The sequence below is a fragment of the Bufo bufo genome, chromosome 2 (assembly GCF_905171765.1).
Source record: "Bufo bufo chromosome 2, aBufBuf1.1, whole genome shotgun sequence".
Classification (NCBI taxonomy): domain Eukaryota; kingdom Metazoa; phylum Chordata; class Amphibia; order Anura; family Bufonidae; genus Bufo; species Bufo bufo.
The window spans coordinates 487,895,120-487,921,570 of NC_053390.1; positions in this window are offsets into that span (position 1 = coordinate 487,895,120).

Here is a 26,451-nt window from a genome sequence, read left to right on the forward strand (position 1 = left end):
ATGGGCAGAAGTTTCCTAGGAATGTCAATTAGTGACATCATCCCCATGTTTAACATACGTCACACCCACCTTATCTAATTGGTAATCCCTATTCCAAGAGGGGATGGGCATAGATAAGGATGGGGGATATCTGATCCAGTTTTTGGGAGAGAAAAAACACACTTCTTCAAACACTTCACAAACTTCACAAAAGGAAAAACTTCACAAGGACTTCTTCACAATGGAACTCTTTACAAAGATTTATTCATCAGCATCACTTCACACGTCAGGAACATACCATAGGACGGGACATATCTGAACCTTGGAAAGCTGAGTCCATTCTAAAAGCTCTTTATCCCAAAGCCAGGGGTAATGTATAATTTATTTCATTTGCAGTAATTATAAATCGCTCCAATTGGCATATAGTTGAGACCCCATTATTAGTGGGTCAATAGTGTTAAAACAATAATTTTATGGGAAATTTTAATGAACGTGCACATCATTAGAATTCTTGTAATATTGCTATCAGAGTGGAATCTCTGATCGGATTTTATTATCCGTAGTTAGGCCAACGGGCGTATTTATAAGATGTCTCTTACTGCCATATTCTTTGATTGAGCATAAGGAATTTTCCACAGATTCATTTCTATTGTTTTGTTGTTATTGTTACATTATAATATTTTAATAATCGGTAATAATTTGATAATAATTTGAATAACATTGTATTGTACTTGGTGTACTAAATTAAGTAAGCCCGGCGTAAACGGCGGAGCATCATTTTGTGGTCAATTTTGATATTATCCTTGTATTCATTTGTATGCCATTTTTACTGCATGTATTTATTTGTAATAAATTATATTTTATATAATTAATTGCACCCTGTTTCATTATCTGCACAAATTAACTTTAGATCTCATCAATAAAAGAACTGGCGTTTATATGTCCGCCAATAAAAAATTTAATTTTTAATTTTTCATATTTCATAAAAATATGAAATCCTAATTTTTATGATTTCATATCTTATATGAAATAAATACCCGACATACTTTGGAGGCCCCAGCGAGATTGATTGAGATATTTCTATAACCAATTTGTGCAATTAGTGAAAATATTCCTTAATCCTTATTGGCAAGTCAAATTGTTGTTGTTATTGATTATTGATCAAAATCATGAGTGTAACAGGCAGCGACCCAGGTAATGGCCAGGTTTTAGCAGATAGTCCATCTGACCCAGATAAGATAATCTGTAAGGTTATCAAATATGTTTATTCCCGTTTGAAGTTAGATAAAAATATAGATGAATGGACTAATGAACTGCAGGCAAGAGCCTATGAAGAACGTGGAGATATATGGAAGTTAGGTGGCATGGTTGATAGATACCTGACATATATGGATTTGGCAACTGATAATACCAAAAGGGACCAACACCTCTTATGTGCATTGCCACCTGTTTTGTATGCATTGTTGGCAGTCAGTACTCTCTCAAAAGTTAGGTATGAGTCTATAATGGGTACAAAAATATATGTATCCAAGATAGAATCAGAACTACAATCCGCAGAAGCGAAGATCAAAGACTTAGAGTACAACCTTAGTCACAGCCATGATGCATACCAAAAGGCAAAAAGCGATTTAGAGGATTTATATCTCCAGTATTCTAAAATTAAACAGACAGATGGATCAGCCCATAATATAGTCAATGCTGAAAGGGATCCATCTAACGCTGTGGGATATCCTGACCCTCCATGTCTTACTCCCCACTATCCAGACATGCCATCACATGCTCTTAAAGCAGACCCCATCCAAGATACTCAGCAACCTGAAAGTGTTGGCATGGTTACACGGGAGGCATTCACCCAATTGAGTCGGGCATTCCAAACTGCAACCGCCTTACTAGATGCCAATAACATGGAAGCCCCTAGAAGTTCCTCTCCACATGTTCACCTGAGAAGAGATGTTAGGGTTAAATCACCTGTGCCGTATAAGTCTCATGAAAGTTGTGAAAGTGCATGTGAGTTTGACAGTGGTGTAGGTAAGCATGTGACTTATTCCTTGCCACAGGATCACAGGCGACCAACATATGCTGAGGTGGTTTCTAGGAATAAAAATTCCCAATATTCAGATAAGGATCAGAGCTCCTCCAGCATAATTAAGTTTTTGAATACTACAGTATCCAAATTTGCCAAGAAAGGTTCTTCTCAGATAGCCAATCACTTGGAACTGTATGAATCCACTATGGATTCTTTAAAATTATACTCTGATGCTGACAGGATCAGATTCCTTCCATGGGCATTTGATGATAAGTATCGTCATTACTTTACCTCATTTGGGGAGAGAGGCATTCAAGATTGGCCAAGTGTTTTGCATGAGGTTAAATTGGAATTCGGACCGTACCGAACCACCACTGCTGCAAAACGGGACATATATAGCCTTACGTGTAGACCCAATCAGAGTCCCCGTGAATTCCTCTCTGTCCTCAAAAATGCCTATGGGTTGGCATATAGATCCCCAAAATGGGAATCTGAAGAATTCAAACAGTTATTCTATGACGCTATGCCAACCCAGATCAAATTTAACTTAGCCAGAGATCTGGATATTGATGCCCCCTTGGATTGGTTGGTGACTGCTGCCACCACGCTGTATAATATCAGTGAGTGCCATGCAATAGAGGAGAGAAGGTTTAAAAAATCCCCAGAGCAAAAGGTAGCTGAAGCTAAGGTAAACCCTAGCTTGGGATTTGAAAGCCAGCCACGAAGGTTCCCTCAATCTACAGGACCTGCTCAACAAGCCCAGCAACAACAGGTAGGACCGCCCAAACAGACCAAACCCCAAAATACTAATGGATCAGAGGGGAATAATTCAGGTAATGGGAGGTCTAACTACCGTCCCTATTACAATAGAGGCCCCCAGGGGTACGGGCCCTATAACTATAGGAATTACCAGGGTTACAGGCGCTGGGATAATAGACCCAGACAACAGAGGGAAGATAGGCAGGAATCCTCAAATTCACCCAGGAGTAGGTCACCTACCGATAACCAGGGTGCTCAGCAAAACCAAAATGTGCCCAGACCAAACAGGTTTGATCAGCTGGCAGAACAAGTGGCCCAGTTGAGTGACATTGTGAGAAAATTGGTATCTCCAGGAAAACAGCCTGAGCCTTTTTTAGGGGCAACTCCAGGTCCCAGCTCAACATCATAAAGCAAATTGGGCCGGGTCAGAACCCAGGCCACTGTAAGGATCTTAAGTTGATTGTGGTAGAATCTGATAAGATTCATAATTCAATATTTCCTTGCAGTACCTCTGACCCTGAAATTAGGGCCAGGGGGGAAATGTCTAATATGTCATTTGTCTTGCAGTCTAATGATGTCAATTCATATGACCAGATGTCTGTTCCAGTGTGTAATCCCATCGTTCCAGCATCTAGCCGTGAGCCAGCTGTGACTTGTGGTGTCACACAGCTTGTCCCAAAGGCGGGGGCTGATGCTGCTCCTTCAGCTTGTCCTGAGAGACTCAGGAATGCAGAGGTCACGGAGCTGCAAAGAGGTCAACCTCTCAGACAGCAGATGGGTAAACATCCTAACTTTCTCTGTGATTTGTTCCAGGTGGATGGCAGATACTTTGTGGAGATATATCTCCAAAATGAACTTATCGGACCAATCAAAGGATTAATAGACACTGGATCACAAGCCACCATTTTATCTATCAGTTATTTCCAAAAGATTTTGAATTTAACATCAAAGAAGCCACGATTAAGGTCATTTGATGGCTCTTTGATAAGTGTAGGTGGAGATGCCTTACAGGTAAAAGGAACATCCTGGTTGACATTTAAGATTGGCAAGAAAACAATTAGACATCCCACATTGATTGTGGATCTTGCCAAGTTGGATTTGAAATCCGAAGCAAGTTACATAAGCCTAGGACTCTTGAAACAGATCACCAATCCTAAAATGATTAAAAGTTTCTCTCCACAGGACCAATGGGTTCATGATCTGGATGGAGATTCCCAAAGTCATAATGTGGTTGCAAGATGCGTTTTGTCTATCTCCATAGGAAATAAAACTACGGAGCACGTTTTCATCGTGATAAATGAACCACGGTATCAAATGTATATAGGTAATGACCTTCTGCACCGATTTGCCGTACAGATTGACCTGGTGAATAACAACTTATGGTCCAGATTGCCGGGAAACCCAGAGGGATTCCAGGATATAGAACAAGCCTTACGATGGGGACAACAGATGCCCTATGCCGTAAGTATCATGGTTGCTGAGAAAGTTGAAATTCCTGAAGGATGCAAACCATTTCTTCTACCCATTAAAATAAAGAAGGGACAGAAGCTGAAGAACACAGACGCGTTGATCTGTTTATCCAACAGAATACAGCAACTCGGCCTAAAGGTAAAGCCTACTCCCCTGATCAATATCCATCAGGATCCGTTACATATGGTAATTCATAACATGGTTTCCCATAGCATATCCCTACAAAAGGACACTGTAATTGGTTTGGCTATGGATTCGGAATACTACACATTTGGATTCCAAAATGATGTTATTGGAATAATTCCTGATGAATACCTGACAGAGGAACAAACAGTGGAACAACATTTTTCCTCAACCCCTGAGGGGTTATTTAACATCCACTCTGTTTATCCTTTCAGCTCTGAAGAAGGTACATGCCACATCGAAGAATCATCATTGGTTTTCAACCATGAGATCGATGAAAAAGAGTATGAATCGTACCAGCAAGGAAAGGATAAGGTATGCTACACCCAGAACGATTTAACTAGTGAGCTTGAAGAAGCTTACGAGTTAAGTCAGCCTGAGATTTTTCCAGAATTTCAGGAGCGGGTGGAAGAACAAATCTCCATGGCTGACGCATGCTCCGATGAGTCAAAGCGTCAATGGCTAAAGGAGCTCTTCGCAGAGTTCCAGGAGATGTTCGCAAAGGATTCTTATGACTGTGGGGAAACAGACCTACACGTTACAAGAATCCAGACAGATCCCGATGCACCCCCTGTTTTTGTCAAACAATACCGACTTCCGCTGGCGGCTTACGAGTCACTATCGGAAATCGTCAAAAACTTGGAGGAGAAAGGTATCATCCGTCCAGTACACAGTTCATTCAATCATCCGATACTTGGAGTCCTCAAACCTAATGGTCAATTTCGTCTCTGCTCGGACCTAAGACAGTTGAACAAACGTGTTTATATGTCCGGATGGCCCGTGCCATATATTGACCAGTGTTTGGCACAAATACAAGGATCCAAAATCTTCACTGCCCTTGACTGTGCACAAGGATATTGGACGATTAAGATAGATGAAAGGGATCAGTACAAACTGGCCTTTACATTTGGCAAACGACAGTATGCATGGACCCGACTGCCCTTCGGGTACATAAATGCAGGCCATGAGTTTGCAGTGTTCATGCATAAGGCAATGCCTGATGCCACTGAACGAGGTACTTTATCCTATGTGGATGACATCCTGATAAAAAGTACAACTTTTGAGGAACATATTCAGGAGTTGAGGCATGTACTAACCCAGCTGAGGAAAGCAGGTGTAAAACTTTCTTTGCAGAAGGCTCAATGGTGCCGGACCAAGGTTAATTTCCTAGGTCATGAAGTCACTGCGGATGGAATTAACCCACAGAAAAAGAAGGTGGAAGCAGTGACCCAGACAAAATCTCCTACAAATCTCAAGGAGTTGAGATCATTCCTGGGCATGATGAACTACTCACGTAAGTTCATAGATAATTATGCCGAAATTACAAAACCTCTTTTACAGTTGCTAAAGAAAGGAGTAAAATGGGAATGGAGTGAGCGTCATGAGCAAGCTGTAATCGAGCTCAAGGCCAAACTTATCCAGGCTCCATGCCTTGCTTATCCAGAAGGGGGAAAACCTTTCTTCGTGGAAACAGGTTTCACTAATAAAAGCATAAGTGCAGTTCTTTTCCAAAAACAGGAAAACCGAAACAAGATCATCGCCTATGCCAGCAAGTCCTTGTCACCGGTTGAGGTAAAATTCAATGATTGTGAGAAAGCATTGTTGTCAACTGTGTGGGCTTTGCAATATTTTAGGAGTTTTATCCAAGGCGAAAGGATCATTGTGGAGACCGCACATCAGCCACTGCAATACTTGCAGAGTGATCGTATAAGAGATGGAAACTTGTCAAACAGCAGGATAACCGCCTGGACAATGTCCTTAATGGGATGGCCATTGGAAATCAGGTACAAACAAAATAATAAAAACCCAGTTGCTCAAGGATTAGCGGAACTCCATGACTGTACCCATACGGAACGTAAAAGTGAATCAACGGAAAATGATTTCCTGGAGGAACAATCATCATCACCATATAAATCTTATGAAGAGGAGTATTGCAAATTGTTACCATGTGTGTACGTAGACGGCTGCTCCTTCCATGTCGATGAAGGATCCGAACGTACATTGGTTGCAGGTATTGGAGTCGTATGGAATAATACATTCCTGGATGTATCCGTTGGATACAAGATTGGTTCCAAAAGCAGCCAAGTTGCAGAACTTACTGCTGTGTACAAAGCCATACAAATGGCTATCGAATATGATGTTAAGGAGTTTGTAATCATCACAGATTCTGACTATATTCGTAACAGCTTTGTGGAATACTTTCCCGGATGGAAAAGATCAGACTGGATGAGAAGTAATAACAAGCCAGTAAAGCATGGAAAGATGTTTTGTAAAATTGATGAGATGGTTACCGCCCACAGTCTTACCATTTATTGGAAGAAGGTAAGAGGTCATTCAAAATATCCAGGCATGGATAAAGAGGGGAATGACCTAGCGGATTCCCTTGCCAAGCAAGCAACCATTGATGGAGAAGTCTTTGACGTTGATGACCTCATGGGAACTATCCAAGTGGATGCTATGACAAGGAGTCAGGCCCAAAAGGGAGCTGAAGCCAATGTGGCGCAGTGGAGCCAAAATTCCCCTAGTGAGGATCTCATTGCAAGCCAAAAGGGGGATCCAATTATTGGTCTCTTTTATAAGCACATTGAGGATCCACATAACTATCCCATAACCACGGAAGACTGTGTGGGTAAGGAGGAGTTACGAATTTTGATGAAAGGTAAGTCCCAAATCTCATTACTGGATGAACTGCTGATAAGAACCTCCAAGAATGGTATCACGCAATGGATAGTACCTGCAGCATACCGAGGTCTGATGTTACAACATGCACATGATGCCCCAACAGCTGGTCATCGAGGTGAGAAAATAACGTACGAGTTACTACGGGACTACGCTTACTGGCCACATATGCTGCAAGATGTGCGAACATATTGTCAGGGATGTCTAATCTGCCCTCAATTCCAGCCACAAGGACCCACTCATCGGGCACCATTGATGAAAAGGGGGATGTCCATGCCATGGTCAGACATCCAAATTGACTTCATTGGACCAGTAACAACTTCATCAATAGGCAACAAGTATATGTTAACCGTAACTTGTTTGTTCACCAAATGGGTAGAATGTTTGCCGTGCAAAACATGCAGTTCAAGCGCATGTGCATCTCTACTCATTAACCATGTATTTTCTAGATTTGGTCTTCCCCAGCGCATCGAATCCGATCGTGGAAGTCACTTCACCAGTGAGGTGATGACAAAGATGTGGGAAATCCTGGGGATAAAGAGGAAGCTACATATAGCTTATCGACCAGCCTCTAGTGGTGGAGTAGAACGTTACAACCAGTCCATTGTGAACATCCTGAAAAAGTTTGTCAATGAATCTGGTAAGGACTGGGATGTCAAGTTGCCTTTGGTGCTTATGGCCATCAGAGCCACCCCAAGCGCAGCAACTAAACTTTCTCCCTTCGAGATGATCACGGGAAGGAAGATGGTGTTACCCCAGCATTTACTTTACAGGACAACAGACCATAACTTGATCAATGCTACAACGTCGCATCAGTATGTGGAAAATTTACGCAAGCACCTTCAGCATGCTTTTGCGTTCGCCCAGAAAAATATAGAGAAAGCCGCAGTGAGTGCTAAGACATACTATGATCTGAAGACTACACAGAAGGAGTATCAAATTTCCGATCGGGTATATCTCTATAACTTCGCTCGGGATCAAGTGAAGGAGAGAAAATTCCTACCTTCCTGGAAAGGTCCCTATGTCATCACTGACAAATTATCTCCAGTGGTCTACAAGATCAAAATCCCTAAGGGGGATGAATTTATTGAAAAATGGGTGCACATTAATCAGCTACGTGTTTGTCATCCCAGTGCACGACTTCGAGAGATTGAAGGAGTTGGATGAAAAGAGGTGAAAAGACTTTATGGTTCCAGCTAAAGACGGAAATAAGGATTGGTATCGTATGAACGGAAAAACGTTATCTGTTATTCTACATCTTTAACGCATACTAACCCATCCTGATGTATGTTTCCTCTGTAACAAAATGTCTCCTAACTCACCTCTGAAACCAGAACTTACTCTGTTCAAGAAAAGAACTTATGCCAATCAGAGGTATATGGTATTAGTAACTCTTTTCTTGCAGGATAAAGTAAAAAAAAAATGTATATACTCATATGTGTCATATAATATTTTATAGGCGTAAGATGTCATCAAAGATGATTGCCATTATCTACGTCGTCCTGATCTTGGGGAAGGAGTTCCATGCTGAGCCGATTGCTGTGCCAGGTCCTTCATCGGGGATCATGCTACAAGATACAGCGGGGTTCATCTTGACGAACAAGAGGATATTATCCCAGAAGGTCTACATCAGCCTGGATCCACGCGTTTTCGTCGAAAGGCAATTCAACGTGTCCGAAATCCAGTCCCCGGAAATCCAAGCCTGGTACCAGATGCACATCGGATATTCCCAAGAATGGATTACGCAAATCCTGGAGCAAGCAAGGAAGACTTTGACCAGAGAACAGTTTTCTACAAACCAAAGTGATTCATGTTTTTGCAGTCGTAGCCGCCATAATCTTTGGCGTAGTGGGCACTGTTATTACTACCGGTATGACAGTTGCCGATTCCATCTCCATCAAGATATTGGAACTTGAAATTGGTTCATTGAAAAGGAACCTATTAAACATTCACGTGGAGATGGAGAATCAAAACAAACCTTTATCGAACTTATATCCTGTTTTGCAGGATCTATGGGATGGTTGAGTTTGTTGACCGTCCAAGTCATGCGTTAGATAAGGTTCTCCAGAAGAACTTTAGTCAAGCTCTGGTTAGAACATTATAAGCCAAGTCTACGCATCGAAGAAGATATATGAAAAGCCCTTTTAAGCATTCCAAATACATTCACATTTTATGGAATATTTTGGAATGAAGGGGGATTTGTTGTGCATTTTCATAAGTGTACAATGTATCTGATGATACCATATTCAATATGGATGATCATTGCCTTTAACAGCATGTGATCAGCATGAACCTGAAAAAAAAAAACCAAGATGGGTTCATGGCAAGTTCAATGTGTTAAAAGTGAATATATAGAGAAGACTATACTTTTATTATTGTTTAGAGACATGGATTTATCTACACAGGTTTCTCTAAACTTGTCTGTCTGAGGAACAATGGGTGTTTCATGGCTAAACCATGATCTGATAAGAGACGTCCATAAAACACATCTGGTGTGGAACAGATATCTATTCATATATTCGCATATAGATATATTCCTGTGTGCATTTATTTAGCGTTTGAACTTATTAATGATTCATATATACTATGTGATATTGATGTATTATAACCAAATATTATTAATGTATCTTTATATGTCTATATCTCACTGAGAGGGTATATTCTAGGGGATATAAAATGTGTTTAAGTGGAAATTTCTTAAATAGGGTTTATTTTAGAGGAGCTGATGTTATCTCAAACATCATCACTCAATCGCTGAGACAGTTAAGGTACACAAACCAGAAAAACCATCATTACTCCTATCTGCCCCATAAATTCAGGGATTAGGGAAACTTCTGATACCGCCAGTCAGTCTGAGCAAAGTGTCAGAAAGAGCCCCTCCTAATTGATTTAAGGTGTGAAAGGGCAAAGTTTAAGTAGTAATAAAACAAGCAATATAATATGTTAATTCTTAAAATATTCAAAATTGTTATATGATACAACAGTGCCATCAAGTGGTAGATGGGCAGAAGTTTCCTAGGAATGTCAATTAGTGACATCATCCCCATGTTTAACATACGTCACACCCACCTTATCTAATTGGTAATCCCTATTCCAAGAGGGGATGGGCATAGATAAGGATGGGGGATATCTGATCCAGTTTTTGGGAGAGAAAAAACACACTTCTTCAAACACTTCACAAACTTCACAAAAGGAAAAACTTCACAAGGACTTCTTCACAACGGAACTCTTTACAAAGATTTATTCATCAGCATCACTTCACACGTCAGGAACATACCATAGGACGGGACATATCTGAACCTTGGAAAGCTGAGTCCATTCTAAAAGCTCTTTATCCCAAAGCCAGGGGTAATGTATAATTTATTTCATTTGCAGTAATTATAAATCGCTCCAATTGGCATATAGTTGAGACCCCATTATTAGTGGGTCAATAGTGTTAAAACAATAATTTTATGGGAAATTTTAATGAACGTGCACATCATTAGAATTCTTGTAATATTGCTATCAGAGTGGAATCTCTGATCGGATTTTATTATCCGTAGTTAGGCCAACGGGCGTATTTATAAGATGTCTCTTACTGCCATATTCTTTGATTGAGCATAAGGAATTTTCCACAGATTCATTTCTATTGTTTTGTTGTTATTGTTACATTATAATATTTTAATAATCGGTAATAATTTGATAATAATTTGAATAACATTGTATTGTACTTGGTGTACTAAATTAAGTAAGCCCGGCGTAAACGGCGGAGCATCATTTTGTGGTCAATTTTGATATTATCCTTGTATTCATTTGTATGCCATTTTTACTGCATGTATTTATTTGTAATAAATTATATTTTATATAATTAATTGCACCCTGTTTCATTATCTGCACAAATTAACTTTAGATCTCATCAATAAAAGAACTGGCGTTTATATGTCCGCCAATAAAAAATTTAATTTTTAATTTTTCATATTTCATAAAAATATGAAATCCTAATTTTTATGATTTCATATCTTATATGAAATAAATACCCGACATACTTTGGAGGCCCCAGCGAGATTGATTGAGATATTTCTATAACCAATTTGTGCAATTAGTGAAAATATTCCTTAATCCTTATTGGCAAGTCAAATTGTTGTTGTTATTGATTATTGATCAAAATCATGAGTGTAACAGGCAGCGACCCAGGTAATGGCCAGGTTTTAGCAGATAGTCCATCTGACCCAGATAAGATAATCTGTAAGGTTATCAAATATGTTTATTCCCGTTTGAAGTTAGATAAAAATATAGATGAATGGACTAATGAACTGCAGGCAAGAGCCTATGAAGAACGTGGAGATATATGGAAGTTAGGTGGCATGGTTGATAGATACCTGACATATATGGATTTGGCAACTGATAATACCAAAAGGGACCAACACCTCTTATGTGCATTGCCACCTGTTTTGTATGCATTGTTGGCAGTCAGTACTCTCTCAAAAGTTAGGTATGAGTCTATAATGGGTACAAAAATATATGTATCCAAGATAGAATCAGAACTACAATCCGCAGAAGCGAAGATCAAAGACTTAGAGTACAACCTTAGTCACAGCCATGATGCATACCAAAAGGCAAAAAGCGATTTAGAGGATTTATATCTCCAGTATTCTAAAATTAAACAGACAGATGGATCAGCCCATAATATAGTCAATGCTGAAAGGGATCCATCTAACGCTGTGGGATATCCTGACCCTCCATGTCTTACTCCCCACTATCCAGACATGCCATCACATGCTCTTAAAGCAGACCCCATCCAAGATACTCAGCAACCTGAAAGTGTTGGCATGGTTACACGGGAGGCATTCACCCAATTGAGTCGGGCATTCCAAACTGCAACCGCCTTACTAGATGCCAATAACATGGAAGCCCCTAGAAGTTCCTCTCCACATGTTCACCTGAGAAGAGATGTTAGGGTTAAATCACCTGTGCCGTATAAGTCTCATGAAAGTTGTGAAAGTGCATGTGAGTTTGACAGTGGTGTAGGTAAGCATGTGACTTATTCCTTGCCACAGGATCACAGGCGACCAACATATGCTGAGGTGGTTTCTAGGAATAAAAATTCCCAATATTCAGATAAGGATCAGAGCTCCTCCAGCATAATTAAGTTTTTGAATACTACAGTATCCAAATTTGCCAAGAAAGGTTCTTCTCAGATAGCCAATCACTTGGAACTGTATGAATCCACTATGGATTCTTTAAAATTATACTCTGATGCTGACAGGATCAGATTCCTTCCATGGGCATTTGATGATAAGTATCGTCATTACTTTACCTCATTTGGGGAGAGAGGCATTCAAGATTGGCCAAGTGTTTTGCATGAGGTTAAATTGGAATTCGGACCGTACCGAACCACCACTGCTGCAAAACGGGACATATATAGCCTTACGTGTAGACCCAATCAGAGTCCCCGTGAATTCCTCTCTGTCCTCAAAAATGCCTATGGGTTGGCATATAGATCCCCAAAATGGGAATCTGAAGAATTCAAACAGTTATTCTATGACGCTATGCCAACCCAGATCAAATTTAACTTAGCCAGAGATCTGGATATTGATGCCCCCTTGGATTGGTTGGTGACTGCTGCCACCACGCTGTATAATATCAGTGAGTGCCATGCAATAGAGGAGAGAAGGTTTAAAAAATCCCCAGAGCAAAAGGTAGCTGAAGCTAAGGTAAACCCTAGCTTGGGATTTGAAAGCCAGCCACGAAGGTTCCCTCAATCTACAGGACCTGCTCAACAAGCCCAGCAACAACAGGTAGGACCGCCCAAACAGACCAAACCCCAAAATACTAATGGATCAGAGGGGAATAATTCAGGTAATGGGAGGTCTAACTACCGTCCCTATTACAATAGAGGCCCCCAGGGGTACGGGCCCTATAACTATAGGAATTACCAGGGTTACAGGCGCTGGGATAATAGACCCAGACAACAGAGGGAAGATAGGCAGGAATCCTCAAATTCACCCAGGAGTAGGTCACCTACCGATAACCAGGGTGCTCAGCAAAACCAAAATGTGCCCAGACCAAACAGGTTTGATCAGCTGGCAGAACAAGTGGCCCAGTTGAGTGACATTGTGAGAAAATTGGTATCTCCAGGAAAACAGCCTGAGCCTTTTTTAGGGGCAACTCCAGGTCCCAGCTCAACATCATAAAGCAAATTGGGCCGGGTCAGAACCCAGGCCACTGTAAGGATCTTAAGTTGATTGTGGTAGAATCTGATAAGATTCATAATTCAATATTTCCTTGCAGTACCTCTGACCCTGAAATTAGGGCCAGGGGGGAAATGTCTAATATGTCATTTGTCTTGCAGTCTAATGATGTCAATTCATATGACCAGATGTCTGTTCCAGTGTGTAATCCCATCGTTCCAGCATCTAGCCGTGAGCCAGCTGTGACTTGTGGTGTCACACAGCTTGTCCCAAAGGCGGGGGCTGATGCTGCTCCTTCAGCTTGTCCTGAGAGACTCAGGAATGCAGAGGTCACGGAGCTGCAAAGAGGTCAACCTCTCAGACAGCAGATGGGTAAACATCCTAACTTTCTCTGTGATTTGTTCCAGGTGGATGGCAGATACTTTGTGGAGATATATCTCCAAAATGAACTTATCGGACCAATCAAAGGATTAATAGACACTGGATCACAAGCCACCATTTTATCTATCAGTTATTTCCAAAAGATTTTGAATTTAACATCAAAGAAGCCACGATTAAGGTCATTTGATGGCTCTTTGATAAGTGTAGGTGGAGATGCCTTACAGGTAAAAGGAACATCCTGGTTGACATTTAAGATTGGCAAGAAAACAATTAGACATCCCACATTGATTGTGGATCTTGCCAAGTTGGATTTGAAATCCGAAGCAAGTTACATAAGCCTAGGACTCTTGAAACAGATCACCAATCCTAAAATGATTAAAAGTTTCTCTCCACAGGACCAATGGGTTCATGATCTGGATGGAGATTCCCAAAGTCATAATGTGGTTGCAAGATGCGTTTTGTCTATCTCCATAGGAAATAAAACTACGGAGCACGTTTTCATCGTGATAAATGAACCACGGTATCAAATGTATATAGGTAATGACCTTCTGCACCGATTTGCCGTACAGATTGACCTGGTGAATAACAACTTATGGTCCAGATTGCCGGGAAACCCAGAGGGATTCCAGGATATAGAACAAGCCTTACGATGGGGACAACAGATGCCCTATGCCGTAAGTATCATGGTTGCTGAGAAAGTTGAAATTCCTGAAGGATGCAAACCATTTCTTCTACCCATTAAAATAAAGAAGGGACAGAAGCTGAAGAACACAGACGCGTTGATCTGTTTATCCAACAGAATACAGCAACTCGGCCTAAAGGTAAAGCCTACTCCCCTGATCAATATCCATCAGGATCCGTTACATATGGTAATTCATAACATGGTTTCCCATAGCATATCCCTACAAAAGGACACTGTAATTGGTTTGGCTATGGATTCGGAATACTACACATTTGGATTCCAAAATGATGTTATTGGAATAATTCCTGATGAATACCTGACAGAGGAACAAACAGTGGAACAACATTTTTCCTCAACCCCTGAGGGGTTATTTAACATCCACTCTGTTTATCCTTTCAGCTCTGAAGAAGGTACATGCCACATCGAAGAATCATCATTGGTTTTCAACCATGAGATCGATGAAAAAGAGTATGAATCGTACCAGCAAGGAAAGGATAAGGTATGCTACACCCAGAACGATTTAACTAGTGAGCTTGAAGAAGCTTACGAGTTAAGTCAGCCTGAGATTTTTCCAGAATTTCAGGAGCGGGTGGAAGAACAAATCTCCATGGCTGACGCATGCTCCGATGAGTCAAAGCGTCAATGGCTAAAGGAGCTCTTCGCAGAGTTCCAGGAGATGTTCGCAAAGGATTCTTATGACTGTGGGGAAACAGACCTACACGTTACAAGAATCCAGACAGATCCCGATGCACCCCCTGTTTTTGTCAAACAATACCGACTTCCGCTGGCGGCTTACGAGTCACTATCGGAAATCGTCAAAAACTTGGAGGAGAAAGGTATCATCCGTCCAGTACACAGTTCATTCAATCATCCGATACTTGGAGTCCTCAAACCTAATGGTCAATTTCGTCTCTGCTCGGACCTAAGACAGTTGAACAAACGTGTTTATATGTCCGGATGGCCCGTGCCATATATTGACCAGTGTTTGGCACAAATACAAGGATCCAAAATCTTCACTGCCCTTGACTGTGCACAAGGATATTGGACGATTAAGATAGATGAAAGGGATCAGTACAAACTGGCCTTTACATTTGGCAAACGACAGTATGCATGGACCCGACTGCCCTTCGGGTACATAAATGCAGGCCATGAGTTTGCAGTGTTCATGCATAAGGCAATGCCTGATGCCACTGAACGAGGTACTTTATCCTATGTGGATGACATCCTGATAAAAAGTACAACTTTTGAGGAACATATTCAGGAGTTGAGGCATGTACTAACCCAGCTGAGGAAAGCAGGTGTAAAACTTTCTTTGCAGAAGGCTCAATGGTGCCGGACCAAGGTTAATTTCCTAGGTCATGAAGTCACTGCGGATGGAATTAACCCACAGAAAAAGAAGGTGGAAGCAGTGACCCAGACAAAATCTCCTACAAATCTCAAGGAGTTGAGATCATTCCTGGGCATGATGAACTACTCACGTAAGTTCATAGATAATTATGCCGAAATTACAAAACCTCTTTTACAGTTGCTAAAGAAAGGAGTAAAATGGGAATGGAGTGAGCGTCATGAGCAAGCTGTAATCGAGCTCAAGGCCAAACTTATCCAGGCTCCATGCCTTGCTTATCCAGAAGGGGGAAAACCTTTCTTCGTGGAAACAGGTTTCACTAATAAAAGCATAAGTGCAGTTCTTTTCCAAAAACAGGAAAACCGAAACAAGATCATCGCCTATGCCAGCAAGTCCTTGTCACCGGTTGAGGTAAAATCCAATGATTGTGAGAAAGCATTGTTGTCAACTGTGTGGGCTTTGCAATATTTTAGGAGTTTTATCCAAGGCGAAAGGATCATTGTGGAGACCGCACATCAGCCACTGCAATACTTGCAGAGTGATCGTATAAGAGATGGAAACTTGTCAAACAGCAGGATAACCGCCTGGACAATGTCCTTAATGGGATGGCCATTGGAAATCAGGTACAAACAAAATAATAAAAACCCAGTTGCTCAAGGATTAGCGGAACTCCATGACTGTACCCATACGGAACGTAAAAGTGAATCAACGGAAAATGATTTCCTGGAGGAACAATCATCATCACCATATAAATCTTATGAAGAGGAGTATTGCAAATTGTTACCATGTGTGTACGTAGACGGCTGCTCCTTCCATGTCGATGAAGGATCCGAACGTACATTGGTTGCAGGTATTGGAGTCGTATGGAATAATACATTCCTGGATGTATCCGTTGGATACAAGATTGGTTCCAAAAGCAGCCAAGTTGCAGAACTTACTGCTGTGTACAAAGCCATACAAATGGCTATCGAATATGATGTTAAGGAGTTTGTAATCATCACAGATTCTGACTATATTCGTAACAGCTTTGTGGAATACTTTCCCGGATGGAAAAGATCAGACTGGATGAGAAGTAATAACAAGCCAGTAAAGCATGGAAAGATGTTTTGTAAAATTGATGAGATGGTTACCGCCCACAGTCTTACCATTTATTGGAAGAAGGTAAGAGGTCATTCAAAATATCCAGGCATGGATAAAGAGGGGAATGACCTAGCGGATTCCCTTGCCAAGCAAGCAACCATTGATGGAGAAGTCTTTGACGTTGATGACCTCATGGGAACTATCCAAGTGGATGCTATGACAAGGAGTCAGGCCCAAAAGGGAGCTGAAGCCAATGTGGCGCAGTGGAGCCAAAATTCCCCTAGTGAGGATCTCATTGCAAGCCAAAAGGGGGATCCAATTATTGGTCTCTTTTATAAGCACATTGAGGATCCACATAACTATCCCATAACCACGGAAGACTGTGTGGGTAAGGAGGAGTTACGAATTTTGATGAAAGGTAAGTCCCAAATCTCATTACTGGATGAACTGCTGATAAGAACCTCCAAGAATGGTATCACGCAATGGATAGTACCTGCAGCATACCGAGGTCTGATGTTACAACATGCACATGATGCCCCAACAGCTGGTCATCGAGGTGAGAAAATAACGTACGAGTTACTACGGGACTACGCTTACTGGCCACATATGCTGCAAGATGTGCGAACATATTGTCAGGGATGTCTAATCTGCCCTCAATTCCAGCCACAAGGACCCACTCATCGGGCACCATTGATGAAAAGGGGGATGTCCATGCCATGGTCAGACATCCAAATTGACTTCATTGGACCAGTAACAACTTCATCAATAGGCAACAAGTATATGTTAACCGTAACTTGTTTGTTCACCAAATGGGTAGAATGTTTGCCGTGCAAAACATGCAGTTCAAGCGCATGTGCATCTCTACTCATTAACCATGTATTTTCTAGATTTGGTCTTCCCCAGCGCATCGAATCCGATCGTGGAAGTCACTTCACCAGTGAGGTGATGACAAAGATGTGGGAAATCCTGGGGATAAAGAGGAAGCTACATATAGCTTATCGACCAGCCTCTAGTGGTGGAGTAGAACGTTACAACCAGTCCATTGTGAACATCCTGAAAAAGTTTGTCAATGAATCTGGTAAGGACTGGGATGTCAAGTTGCCTTTGGTGCTTATGGCCATCAGAGCCACCCCAAGCGCAGCAACTAAACTTTCTCCCTTCGAGATGATCACGGGAAGGAAGATGGTGTTACCCCAGCATTTACTTTACAGGACAACAGACCATAACTTGATCAATGCTACAACGTCGCATCAGTATGTGGAAAATTTACGCAAGCACCTTCAGCATGCTTTTGCGTTCGCCCAGAAAAATATAGAGAAAGCCGCAGTGAGTGCTAAGACATACTATGATCTGAAGACTACACAGAAGGAGTATCAAATTTCCGATCGGGTATATCTCTATAACTTCGCTCGGGATCAAGTGAAGGAGAGAAAATTCCTACCTTCCTGGAAAGGTCCCTATGTCATCACTGACAAATTATCTCCAGTGGTCTACAAGATCAAAATCCCTAAGGGGGATGAATTTATTGAAAAATGGGTGCACATTAATCAGCTACGTGTTTGTCATCCCAGTGCACGACTTCGAGAGATTGAAGGAGTTGGATGAAAAGAGGTGAAAAGACTTTATGGTTCCAGCTAAAGACGGAAATAAGGATTGGTATCGTATGAACGGAAAAACGTTATCTGTTATTCTACATCTTTAACGCATACTAACCCATCCTGATGTATGTTTCCTCTGTAACAAAATGTCTCCTAACTCACCTCTGAAACCAGAACTTACTCTGTTCAAGAAAAGAACTTATGCCAATCAGAGGTATATGGTATTAGTAACTCTTTTCTTGCAGGATAAAGTAAAAAAAAAATGTATATACTCATATGTGTCATATAATATTTTATAGGCGTAAGATGTCATCAAAGATGATTGCCATTATCTACGTCGTCCTGATCTTGGGGAAGGAGTTCCATGCTGAGCCGATTGCTGTGCCAGGTCCTTCATCGGGGATCATGCTACAAGATACAGCGGGGTTCATCTTGACGAACAAGAGGATATTATCCCAGAAGGTCTACATCAGCCTGGATCCACGCGTTTTCGTCGAAAGGCAATTCAACGTGTCCGAAATCCAGTCCCCGGAAATCCAAGCCTGGTACCAGATGCACATCGGATATTCCCAAGAATGGATTACGCAAATCCTGGAGCAAGCAAGGAAGACTTTGACCAGAGAACAGTTTTCTACAAACCAAAGTGATTCATGTTTTTGCAGTCGTAGCCGCCATAATCTTTGGCGTAGTGGGCACTGTTATTACTACCGGTATGACAGTTGCCGATTCCATCTCCATCAAGATATTGGAACTTGAAATTGGTTCATTGAAAAGGAACCTATTAAACATTCACGTGGAGATGGAGAATCAAAACAAACCTTTATCGAACTTATATCCTGTTTTGCAGGATCTATGGGATGGTTGAGTTTGTTGACCGTCCAAGTCATGCGTTAGATAAGGTTCTCCAGAAGAACTTTAGTCAAGCTCTGGTTAGAACATTATAAGCCAAGTCTACGCATCGAAGAAGATATATGAAAAGCCCTTTTAAGCATTCCAAATACATTCACATTTTATGGAATATTTTGGAATGAAGGGGGATTTGTTGTGCATTTTCATAAGTGTACAATGTATCTGATGATACCATATTCAATATGGATGATCATTGCCTTTAACAGCATGTGATCAGCATGAACCTGAAAAAAAAAACCAAGATGGGTTCATGGCAAGTTCAATGTGTTAAAAGTGAATATATAGAGAAGACTATACTTTTATTATTGTTTAGAGACATGGATTTATCTACACAGGTTTCTCTAAACTTGTCTGTCTGAGGAACAATGGGTGTTTCATGGCTAAACCATGATCTGATAAGAGACGTCCATAAAACACATCTGGTGTGGAACAGATATCTATTCATATATTCGCATATAGATATATTCCTGTGTGCATTTATTTAGCGTTTGAACTTATTAATGATTCATATATACTATGTGATATTGATGTATTATAACCAAATATTATTAATGTATCTTTATATGTCTATATCTCACTGAGAGGGTATATTCTAGGGGATATAAAATGTGTTTAAGTGGAAATTTCTTAAATAGGGTTTATTTTAGAGGAGCTGATGTTATCTCAAACATCATCACTCAATCGCTGAGACAGTTAAGGTACACAAACCAGAAAAACCATCATTACTCCTATCTGCCCCATAAATTCAGGGATTAGGGAAACTTCTGATACCGCCAGTCAGTCTGAGCAAAGTGTCAGAAAGAGCCCCTCCTAATTGATTTAAGGTGTGAAAGGGCAAAGTTTAAGTAGTAATAAAACAAGCAATATAATATGTTAATTCTTAAAATATTCAAAATTGTTATATGATACAACAGTGCCATCAAGTGGTAGATGGGCAGAAGTTTCCTAGGAATGTCAATTAGTGACATCATCCCCATGTTTAACATACGTCACACCCACCTTATCTAATTGGTAATCCCTATTCCAAGAGGGGATGGGCATAGATAAGGATGGGGGATATCTGATCCAGTTTTTGGGAGAGAAAAAACACACTTCTTCAAACACTTCACAAACTTCACAAAAGGAAAAACTTCACAAGGACTTCTTCACAACGGAACTCTTTACAAAGATTTATTCATCAGCATCACTTCACACGTCAGGAACATACCATAGGACGGGACATATCTGAACCTTGGAAAGCTGAGTCCATTCTAAAAGCTCTTTATCCCAAAGCCAGGGGTAATGTATAATTTATTTCATTTGCAGTAATTATAAATCGCTCCAATTGGCATATAGTTGAGACCCCATTATTAGTGGGTCAATAGTGTTAAAACAATAATTTTATGGGAAATTTTAATGAACGTGCACATCATTAGAATTCTTGTAATATTGCTATCAGAGTGGAATCTCTGATCGGATTTTATTATCCGTAGTTAGGCCAACGGGCGTATTTATAAGATGTCTCTTACTGCCATATTCTTTGATTGAGCATAAGGAATTTTCCACAGATTCATTTCTATTGTTTTGTTGTTATTGTTACATTATAATATTTTAATAATCGGTAATAATTTGATAATAATTTGAATAACATTGTATTGTACTTGGTGTACTAAATTAAGTAAGCCCGGCGTAAACGGCGGAGCATCATTTTGTGGTCAATTTTGATATTATCCTTGTATTCATTTGTATGCCATTTTTACTGCATGTATTTATTTGTAATAAATTATATTTTATATAATTAATTGCACCCTGTTTCATTATCTGCACAAATTAACTTTAGATCTCATCAATAAAAGAACTGGCGTTTATATGTCCGCCAATAAAAAATGTAATTTTTAATTTTTCATATTTCATAAAAATATGAAATCATAATTTTTATGATTTCATATCTTATATGAAATAAATACCCGACACTTGGGTTCTTATCCCTGTAACCTCAGTAGAACATCTGATGCTTTCCGCAAGGGGTTCCACTGTCAGAGCAAATATAAGGGGGGACATGGGGCAGCCCTGCCAAGTTCCATTAGTAATATCGAATTTCGATGATAGAAAACCTGAGGTGTAGACCAAAGCATTAGGGAGAGAGTAAAGTGCTAGAATAGCTTTCCTGAAAACCAAATTTTGCTAATGTGGCCTTTAGGAAACCCCAGTGGACTCTGTCGAAACCGTTCTCCATGAGTAGGGATAACAGCAGAGAAGGCGCTCCATGCTGTCTTATTATATTTATTTATTTTATGCACTTATATAGCGCTACTATATTCTGCAGCGCTTTACAGATATTAGCATCCAACTGTCCCCAATGGGGCTCACAATCTAAGGTCCCTATCAGTATGTCTTTGGAGTGTGGGAGGAAACCGGAGTACCCAGAGGAAACCCACGCAAACATGGGGAGAACATACAAACTCCATTCAGATGTTGTCCATGGTCGGATTCGAACCTAGGACCCCAGCACTGCAAGGCACCAGTGCTAACTAGTGATGGATGAACATCGGCCGGGACAGTTCACGAACGCGATCACGCGAATGCGATCAAATGTTCGCGAACCGCAAGTTCGCGGTGGGCCCCATTCACTTTAATGGCAGGTGAACCTGAAAAATCTTCAGCTCATATTTGCAGCCACCAAATACTTAGTAGAAGTGTACAAATAGTCCCACAACATGGACAGTGACATACTAGAGGGGGATCAATGACAAAAAGTCCAACCAAAAATATGTATCTTAATCAGGGGACATTTTAATGTGTCTTAAAGGGAAATTCTCTGAAATGTGCCCTGTTGGAGCCTAGAAAATTTATATTTTAGGCCACAGGAGTACGGGCCTTAAAAATTAGGCATTCACCTGACATAAAAGAAATTCTGATTATGTGGCTCGAGGAGGTACACTATGTGGTCAATGGATTTTTACTGTAGGCCACCGGACTACAGGCCCCAAACATTAGGCATTCACATGACAGAAAAGATCAAGTGATTATGTAGCCGGAGGTATATTACACGGTCAATGGATATCAATTTTACTGCTGGCCAGTACAAATAGAGGTCAAATACATATGCTTAAAAGAACAAAAAAAAATATGGATTAAAAACATGGCGAAATCCCCCCTCTTGAAAAAAACCCTAATGATAATAGTTGAAATTCGATAACACGTGGTCGTCACTGATGTTGAATTCTTCCGAGGCCGCAACAATTATGCATTCAGCGTACATAAAAGAACAAGTAAGTATTTGCCTGAAGGTAGATTACACGGTCATTGGATATCAATTTTCCAGCAGGCCAGTGTACAGGGTGGGCCATTTATATGGATACACCTTAATAAAATGGGAATGGTTGGTGATATTAACTTCCTGTTTGTGGCACATTAGTATATGTGAGGGGGGAAACTTTTCAAGATGGGTGGTGACCATGGCGGCCATTTTGAAGTCGGACATTTTGAATCCAACTTTTGTTTTTTCAATAAGAGGGTCATGTGACACATCAAACTTATTGGGAATTTCACACAAAAAACAATGGTGTGCTTGGTTTTAACGTAACTTTATTCTTTCATGAGTTATTTACAAGTTTCTCTTTGTTTACAGCCATTCACATGTCGCCGAGGTTAACACGTGAGGAGCGGATAGAAATTGTGTTGATGTCTGGTGAACGCAGTAACCGGGTCATTGCAGCAGATTTCAATGCAAGACACCCTACGAGACAACCCATCTCCCATGCTACAGTTAGCAAACTGCTTGCTAAGTTTCGTGAAACTGGTTCAGTGTTGGATTTGCCAAAATGTGGACGCATGAAATCTGTCTCTATGGAAGAAACATCAGTGGCTGTCCTAGCTTCATTCAGCAAGAGCCCACAGCGTAGCACTCGCCACATGTCACTGGAGAGTGGCATTAGTCGAACATCCCTTCGGCGGATATTAGCTACTCACAAATGGCACCCTTACAAACTCCAGCTACTGCAGCATCTCAACGAGGATGACCCAGATCAACGCACTGAATTTGCAGAATGAGGAAAACAAAAATTGGAACAGGACCCTCAGTTTACGCAGAAGATTTTGTTCAGTGATGAGGCAAACTTTTATGTGAATGGTGAAGTTAACAAACAAAACCACCGCTATTGGTCTGACACTAACCCACATTGGATAGATCCCTCCAAGACTGTTGGAACAAAAAAAATTATGGTATGGTGTGGTATATGTGGTACAAAGATAGTGGGGCCATTCTTCATCTATGGAAACCTCAAGGCCACTGGATATGCGAAATTGCTACATGATGATGTGTTTCCCTCTTTATGCACTGAAGCTGGCACGTTCCCTGAGTTTTTCCAGCAAGATGGTGCACCACCACATTATGGGTGTCAGGTCCGAGCATTCCTAGATGAACAGTTTCCTGGAAAGTGGATTGGTCATCGTGGGCCAGTTGAATGGCCCCCAAGGTCTCCCGATCTGACCCCCTTAGACTTTTATCTTTGGGGTCATCTGAAGGCAATTGTCTATGCTGTGAAGATACGAGATGTGCAGCACCTGAAACTACGGATACTGGAAGCCTATGCTAGCATTTCTCCTGCGGTGTTGCTATCAGTGTGTGAAGAGTGGGAGAAGAGGGTTGCATTGACAATCCAACACAAATGGCAGCACATTGAACACATTTTATAAGTGGTCAGAAACTTGTAAATAACTCATGAAAGAATAAAGTTATGCTAAAACCAAGCACACCATTGTTTTTTGTGTGAAATTCCCAATAAGTTTGATGTGTCACATGACCCTCTTCCTATTGTAAAAACAAAAGTTGGATTCAAAATGGCCGACTTCAAAATGGCCGCCATGGTCACCACCCATCTTGAAAAGTTTCCCCCCTCACATATACTAATGTGCCACAAACAGGAAGTTAATATCACCAACCATTCCCATTTTATTAAGGTGTATCCATATAAATGGCCCACCCTGTACTACAGGCCCCAAAAATTATGCATTCAGCCTACTGTAATATGGGGGAAGATCGCTCCAATAAACCAGGTGCATGAGCCAGCCCAGGGTTAAAGAAAACAGATGTTTATTTTCCAAAACGAAACTAGGTACAGCTTCCAGCAGCCAAGGGGAAAACAAACCAAACTTAAAGTCTGCTTCGTTCAGTACAACATAATCAGTGGAACAGTCCGTTCAAAAAGAAAGATGTTTTTACCCTTGGCTCTTTTTAGTCCGTGGTAGATTTCAGTCGGCTTTCCTGCCAAACTTTCCACATGTCCTCAGTTTCCAGCTCTATTCACAGCCAGCCACAGCAGTGTGTCCACCATACCACACACTCCTCACTCACTTCCTTTTCCTCTTATCAGGAGAGTGAGTTAACCCTGTGGGTACCGGATCCCAGGTAGTGTTTTCTTAAAGGCACCACAACCCAAATAATGGCGATACATATCTGTCACTGAGGACCCAACCTTGGCGGCCTCTACATATTCTCCCCTCTGCCCCGACGCGGGGGCGGCAGAGGCACTTGTGGATAACATACAATGCACCCGGGAGAGAGCATCAGCATTCTGATGTTGACTGCCTGACCTATGTTCGACCACAAACTTGAAATCCTGGAGAGAGAGGAACCATCTCGTGACCCTGCCTTTGGTCTGTTTGAGCTGTCTCATCCAGGTCAATGGGGCATGGTCGGACACCAGGCGGAATTTCCTACCCAGCAGGAAATATCGCAGAGAGTCCAGAGCCCACTTGATGGCCAGACACTCTCGCTCTACCACAGCGTAGTTCCTCTCTGCCGCTGTCAGCTTCCTGCTGAGAATGACCCCGGGGTGTTCCTGCCCTTTGACCACCGGAGACAGGACGGCACCTAGACCTGCACTTGAAGCGTCCGTCTAAACCACAAATTCTTTCGAGAAGTCTGTCAAAAGGGGCCACAATAGTGGCAAAGTTAGGGACAAATCTCCTGTAGTAGCCCACTATCCCCAAGAACGCCTGAACCTGCTTCTTGGTAAGAGGGCGAGGCCAGTTTTGTATGGCTTCTACCTTGCTCATCTGTGGCTATACTAGCCCTCTGCTTACAGTGTATCCCAGGTACCTTGCTTCCTCCATCCCAATGGCGGACTTTTCCGGGTTCACTGTAAACCCTGCCCCTTTCAAAGAGTCTAGGACTGCCTGGACCTGAGGGAGATGGGATTCCCAATCGGTACTGAAAATGACAATGTCATCCAGGTATACTGATGTGTACCGTCCATGGGGCCGCAATATCTTGTCCATAGCTCTTTGAAACGTGGCAGGGGTAGAGTGTAAGCCGAAGGGCATCCTTTTGTATTGCCAGTGGCCCTCCGGAGTGGAGAATGCCATATTTTCTCTGGCTTCCCAGGTGAGAGGAATTTGCCAGTACCCTTTCGTGAGATCCAGCGTAGTGATATATCGGGCAGGCCCTAATCTCTCGATTAATTTGTCTACCCGGAGCATCGGGTAGGCATCAAACTTTGAAACCTTATTTAGTTTTCTGAAAAAAAAAATTTGAATTGCGAGCTAGTCTGCATCTGTACATGTAAAATACACCCTTTAGATATTGTGGTTCTATTCAGTTATTTGAAAAACAGCCATTTTGGGCAAAATTTTTTTAATTCCGGCCTAGTCTGGATCAGTACGTGTGAGATACACCCTTTAGATACTGTGGTTCTATTCAATAATTTGAAAAACAACCATATTGAGCAAAAAACTTTAATTGCAGCCTAGTCTGGATCAGGACGTGTGAGATACACCCTTTGGATACTGTAGTCATATTCTTCTAATAATAAAACACCCTTTTTGGGCAAAATACACAATTTTACAGCCCTTGCTGCATCCGAACTTGTGAAATTAAAAGTTTATATACTGCTGTCATATTCTGTTATTAAATAAACACCCATTTTGGGTAAAAAACTTTAATTGCGACCTAGTCTGCATCTGTTCGTGTGAGATACACCCTTTAGATACTGTGGTTATATTCTTCTTTTAATAAAACACAATTTTGGGGCAAAATTCTTGCTGCATCCGAACGTGTGAAATTCAAGGTTTATATACTGCTCTAATAAACACCCATTTTGGGCCAAAAACTTAAATTTGCAGCCTTTGCTGCATATGTCATTGTCAGATACACCCTTTAGATACTGTGGTTCTATTCAGTTATTTAAAAAAACAACTATTTTGGGCAA